General features: G+C 45.5%; 1 pseudogene; it reads right to left on the bottom strand.

Annotated features, from left to right (window-relative positions):
* LOC102848624 overlaps nt 1-4,618 on the bottom strand; it is a 36,887-nt pseudogene extending 32,269 nt beyond the window's left edge.
* Between the last annotated feature and the right edge of the window lie 1,841 nt (nt 4,619-6,459).

Genomic DNA, 6,459 nt, shown 5'->3' with positions numbered 1-6,459 from the left:
AATGTTCATTAAAATTTAATTAAAAAAATAAATAAAATTAAGAAAGTGTATCAGGGTTGTTTTCTCTCTACATACCTATTAAATATGTATGCTTAGCAAATTATTTGAGAAGCTGGACTCTTTGAAGAGGAATATGGCATCAGAATCAGCAGGTAACTCATCAATAAATTGTGTTGTGCAGATGACCTCAATCTTGCTTGCTGAATGTGAGAACTTGAATCGCTTGTTTCAGAAGATAAAAAGCAGCAACAACAACAAAAACAGCCTAAAATAGAGATTGCATCTCAATGTGAAGAAAACAAAGACTTACCACTGGATTGATAGACAACATCATAATAGATGGAAGAAAGATTGAGACTGTCAACAACTTCATCTTACTTGGATCCACAATTAACACCCTTGGTACCAGCATTCAGGATATGAGGAGACACATTTCACTGGGAAAGTCTGCAATTAGGGATCTCTCTCTTCAAATTATTGAGGAATAATGATGTCAGTTTCAGGACTAAGGTGCATCTCATTTAGGCCATGGTCTTTTCAATCACTTGCTGTGCTAGACAATGAATAAAAATGACAGAAGAATTGGTCCCCTTGAGCTGTGGTATTGGGAAAGAGTGCTGAGCATTCCATGGACTGACAAAATAACATGTCTTCCAGAAGGCACAGTCAGAGGCAGGGATGATGAGATTTTGCCTCACATACTTTGGGTATATTGCTAGGAGGAGCTATTCCTTGGAGAGGGACATGATGCTTGTAAGAGTTGAACATTGGTGAAGGAGAAGACGCTCAACCAGGTAGATTGACACAGTGACTGCCACAATGGACTCTAATGTGTCAGGAAGTGTGAGGATAGCACGAGCTAGAAAAGGGTTCGGATCTGTTATTCATAGGCTGGCTATGGGTTGTACTCAACTTGATGGCAGCTAACAACAACAAGTGGATATGAAGAGTTTTCTAAGAGACATGAAACATTTTAAGACTGGACTTCAGTTTTGAAGAAACAGAGCCACAAAAAAAGAAAAAAGAAACCACCAAATAAGGGCCATACTTCAACTTTTGAAGTCTTATATCACTCCATTGGTGATGAAAAACATTTCAGGTACCATGTTAGCCATGCTTATCTACAGGCACCATCTCCCTTCAAGTAAATTTCCAAGTTCCTAAAAAAATACTAAGATTCAATAATGGTTCCAAGAATGTCAGAAATCTTAGTGAGATAAAATATGATGTTAATTTTGGTATGGATGTGTGCACCTACCTTCTGCACCATATGATGGCTCAAAGTCACAGAAACACCTGAGGGCTCAGTGTTAGCCAGATGCTCCAGCTGTTGATCTACACAATTAAGATCTCCCCATTATAGGTTAAATGTTTGAGGTGCAAAATTGTCATTGTACTTAGGTATAGTGATATAACTCAATTCTCCTTGAGCTCAAGGAGTCTCACATGGTCCAACTAAAATACAGTGATCCCCACAAAATACCAGGATAGAAAATCAGGAAACTTAGTTTTCCCTTCAAGTACTGGATCTGCCACCTCACCTGAGCTCCAGCTGTCCCACTCCCTTCTGCTTGTGCAAGGAGTCTCACGTGGTCCATCCAAAAAGCAGTGATTTCCACAATATGCTTGAATGGAAAACCAGGAAGCCTTGGTTTTTCCACCAAGAACTGGCTCAGCCAACTCGAGCTCCAGATGTCACACGCCCTTCTGCTAGAGTTCAAGATGTCCCTCGTGATCCAGCCAAACAGCAGTGATCCCCACAAAGTACCTGAATAGAAAACCAGGAGCAGTGATTTTCCTTTAAGAACTGGCTCTGCCACCTCACTCAACCTCTAGCTGTCCCACTCCATTCTACTTGATCTCAAGGAGTGACACATGGTCCAGCCAAACACCAAGGATCCCCCAAAAGTACCTGAATGCAAAACCAATAAACCTTGGTTTTAACATTGAGAATTGGCTCCGCCACGTCACTGGGGCTCCAACTCTTCCCACTCCCTTCTGCTTGAGCTCAAAATGTCCTCGTAATCCAGGAAAACAGCAGCGATCCCCCAAAGTACCTGAATGGAAAACCATGAAGCCTTGGTTTTCCTGTTGTGACTGGCCACCTCACTTGAGCTCCAGCTGTCCGATTCCCTTCTGCTTGAGCTCAAGGAGTCCCACATGGTCAATCAAACTGCAGTAATTCCCATAAAGTACCTGAATGAAAACCAGGAAGCCTTTGTTTTTCCCTTCAAGAACTGGCTGTCACATCACTTGAGCTCCAGGTGTCCCACTCCCTTCTGCTTGAGCTCAAGGAGTCCCACGTGGTCTAATCAAACAGCGGTGATTCCCACAATGTACCTGAAGGGAAAACCACTAATCCTTAGTTTTCCCATGGAGAAGTGACTCTGCTTCCTGACTCAAGATCCAGCTGTTCCACTCCCTTCTGCTTGAGTTCAAGGAGTACCACATGGTCCAGCCAAACAGCAGTGATCGCCACAAAGTAACTGAATGGAAAAGCAGGAAGCCTTGGAATTCCCTTGAAGACCTACCTCTACCATTTCACTCGAGCTTCAGTTGTTTCTCTCCCTTATGCTTGAGCCCTAGGAGTCCCTCGTGGTCCAACCAAACAATAGTGATCCCCACAAAGTACCTAAAAGGACAACCAGGAAGACTTGATTTTGTATTCTCTTCAAGAACTGGCTCTGCCAACTCCCAAGAGCTCCAGCTGTCCCTTCTGCTTGAGCCCAAGGAGTCGCACATGGTCAACCGAACTGCAGTGATTCCCATAAAGTACCTAAATGAAAAGCAAGGAAAACTTTGTTTTTCCCTTAAAGAACTGATTCTGCCAAATCATTCATGCTCCAGTTGTCTCTCTCCCTTCTACTTCAGCTCAAGGAGTCCCACATGTTCCAGCCAAAAAGCAGTGATTCCCACAATGTAGTTGAATGCAAACCCATGAAGCTTTGGTTTTCCCTTCAAGAACTGGCTTTGTCACCTCACTCAAGCTCCATCTGTCCCACTCCCTTCTCCTTGAGTTCAAGGAGTCACACGTGGTCCAGCCAAAGAGCAGTGACCCTCACAATGAACCTGAATGGAAATAAAGAATCCTTGGTTTTCTTTTCAAGAACAGGATCTTCTGCCTCACATGAGCTCCAGCTGTCCCACTCCCTTCAGCTTGAGCTCAAGGAGTCCCTCATGGTTTAAACAGCAGTTATCTGCACAAATTATCTAAAAAGAAAACCAGAAGATTTAGTTTTCCCTTCCAGAACAGGCTCTGCCACCTCACTCGAGCTCCAGCTGTCCTATTAATTTTTGCTTGAGCTCAAGGAGTGCAGCGTGGTACAGCCAAACAGCAGTGATTGCCACAAATTACCTGAATGGAAAACCAGGAAACCTTGGTTTTCCCTTCAAGAACTGGCTCTGCCACCTCACTCAAGCTCCAACTTCCCACTACCTTCTGCTTGAGCTCAAGTAGTCCCACATGGTACAAACAGCCATTATCTCCACAAGGTACCTGAATGGGCAAGCACTACTTGGTTTTAACTCTGAGAACTGGCTCTACTCCCTCACTGAAGCTCCCACTGTGCCACTTCCTTCTGCTTGAGCTCAAGGAGACCCATGTGGTCCAGCCAAAAAAGTGGTGATTTCCACAAAGTACTTCAATGCCAAACCAGGAAGTCTTTGTTTTCCCTTCAAGAACTGGCTCTGGCACTTCATTTGAGCTCCAGCTGTCTCACTGCATTCTACCTGAGCTCGAGGAGTGACAAATGATCCATCCAAACATCAGTGATCCCCACAAAGTACCTGAATGGAAAACCAGGAAGACTTTGATTTCTCTTCAAGAACTTGCTCTGCCACTTTACCCTAGGTCCAGTTGGCACACTCCATCTCCTTGAGCTCAAGGAGTCCCACATGGTCCAGCCGAACAGTAGTGATCCCCAAAAAGTACCAGAATGGAAAAACAGGAAGTCTTGGTTTTCCCTTCAAGAACTGGCTCTGCAACCTTACTCGAGACCCAGCTGTCCTTCTCCTTCTGCTTGAGCCCAAGGAGTCCCGCATGGTTCAGCAAAACAGCAGAGATTCCCACAAAGTACCAAAATGGAAAATCAGGAAGCCTGGACTTTCCCTTTAAGAAATGGCTCTGCCAAAAAACTTGAGCTCCAGTAGTCACTCTCCCTTCTTGAGCTAAAGGAGTCCCACATGGTCCAGACAAACAGCAGTGATCCCCATAAAGTACCTGAATGGAAAAACAGGAAGTCTTGGTTTATCCCTTCAAGAACTGACTCTGCCACCTCACTGTAGCTCCAGCTCTCCCACTCACTTCTGCCAGAAATCAAGATATCCTTTGTAATCCAGCAAAACAGCAATGATCCCCCAAAGTACCTGAATGGAAAATCATGATGCCTTTGTTTTCCTGTTGAGACTGGCTCTGCCACCTCACTTGAGCTCCAGCTGTCCCACCCCTTCTGCTTAAGCCCAAGGAGTCCCACATGGTCCACCAAACTGCAGTGATTTCCTTAAAGTACCTGAATGGAAAACCAGGAAGCCTTTGTTTTTCCCTTCAAGAAGTGGCTCTGCCAACTCACTCAAGTTCCAGTTGTCTCTCTTCCTTCTGCTTGAGCTCAAGGAGTGCCATGTAGTCCAGCCAAAAAGCAATGATCCTCCAAAGTACCTGAATGGAAAACAACTAAGCCTTAGTTTCCCATGGACAACTGGCTATGCCACCTGACTTAAGCTCCAGCTGTCCCACTCCCTTCTACTTGAACTCAAGGAGTCCCACCTGGTCCAGCCAAACAGCAATAATCTCCACAAAGTACCTGAATGGAAAACCAGGAAGCCTTGGTTTTCTCTTCAAGAACTGGCTCTACCACCTCACTTGAGCTCCAGATGTCTCACTCCACTCTGCTTGAACTCAAAGATTCCCAAATAGTCCAGCCAAACAACAGTGATCCCCACAAAGATCCTGAAGGGGATACCAGGAAGCCTTGATTTTCCTTTCAGGAACTGGTTCTGCCACCTTATTCGAGCTCCTGCTATCCTACTCTACTCAGCCTGAGTTCCAAGAGTCCCACATGGCCCAGCAAAACTGCAGTGAACTGCACAATGTACCTGAATGGAAAAGCAAGGAGCCTTGGTTTTCTATTCGGAATTGGCTTTGGCACTTCACGAGCTCCAGTTGCCCCACTCCCTTCTGCTTGAGCTGAAGGAGTCCTACGTGGTCCATCCAAACAGCAGTGATCTGAACAATGTAACTGAATGGAAAAACAGTAAGCCTTTCTTTTCTATACAAAAATTGAATCTGCCACCTCACGTGAGCTCCATTTGTCTCATTCCCCTCTGCTTGTGCTCACAGAGTCCCACATGGTCCAGCCAAACAGCAATGATCCCCGCAAAATACATGAATGGAAAACCAGGAAGCCTTGGTTTTCCCTTCGAGAACTGCCTCTGCCACCTCAATCAAGCTTCAGCTATCCCACTCAGTTCTTCTTGAGCTCAAGGAGTCCCATGTGGTACGGCCAAATAGCAGTGATCCACACACAGTACCAGAATGGAAACCCACAAAGCCTTGGTTTACTCATGAAGAACTGGCTCTGCCTCCTCACTCAAGATTCAGCTGTCTCTCTCTCTCTCTCTTCGGCTTGAGCCAAAGGAGTCTCACATAATCCAGCCAAACAGCAGTGATCCTCAGAAAGTAACAGAATGGATTCCCCCTAAGCCTAGTTTTTCCCATGGAGAACTGACTTGGCCACCTCACTTAAACTCCAGCTTTCCCACTCCATTCTCCTTGAGCTCAAGGAGTCCTACATGGTTCATCCAAACAGCAGTGATCTCCACAATATACCAGCATGGGAAACCAGCAAACCTTGGTTTTATCTTCAAGAGCTGACTCTGCCACGTCACTTGAGCTCCAGCTTTCCTACTGTCTTCTGCTTCAGCTCAAGGAGTCCCACATGGTCCAGCTAAACAGCAGTGATCCGCACAATGTACCTGAATGGAAAACCAGGAAACCTTGCTTTTCCCTTTAAGAATTGGCTCGGCCAATTCACTCTTCTTCCAGATGTCTCACTCCCCTCTGCTTCAACTCGATCTCACATGGTCCAGCCAAACAGCAGTGATCCCCACAATGTACCTGAATGGAAAACTAGGAAGCCTAGTTTTTCCTTTCAGAAATTGGCTCTGCCCCCTCACTTGTGCTTCCGCTATCCCGCTCCGTTCTGCTTGAGCTCAAGAAGTCCCACGTTATCCAGATAAGTAGCAGTGATCCCCACAAAGTACCAGAATTGAAACCCACTAAGCCTTGGTTTTCCCATGGAGAACTGGCTCTGCCATGTCTCTCAAGCTCCAGCTGTCTCATTCCTTTCTCCTTGAGCTCAAGAAGTCTCATATGATTGAGACAAACAGCAGTGATTCTCATAAAGTGACTGAATGGAAAATCTGGAAGCCTTGGCTTTCCCTTCAAGAACTGGCTTTGCCAAA

The sequence above is a fragment of the Elephantulus edwardii genome, unplaced genomic scaffold (genome assembly GCF_000299155.1).
Source record: "Elephantulus edwardii isolate Elephantulus edwardi_28Jun2011 unplaced genomic scaffold, EleEdw1.0 scaffold00239, whole genome shotgun sequence".
In the NCBI taxonomy this organism is placed as follows: domain Eukaryota; kingdom Metazoa; phylum Chordata; class Mammalia; order Macroscelidea; family Macroscelididae; genus Elephantulus; species Elephantulus edwardii.
Note: the sequence above shows the minus strand (reverse complement) of the source record. Positions and strands in the feature narration are given on the sequence as shown.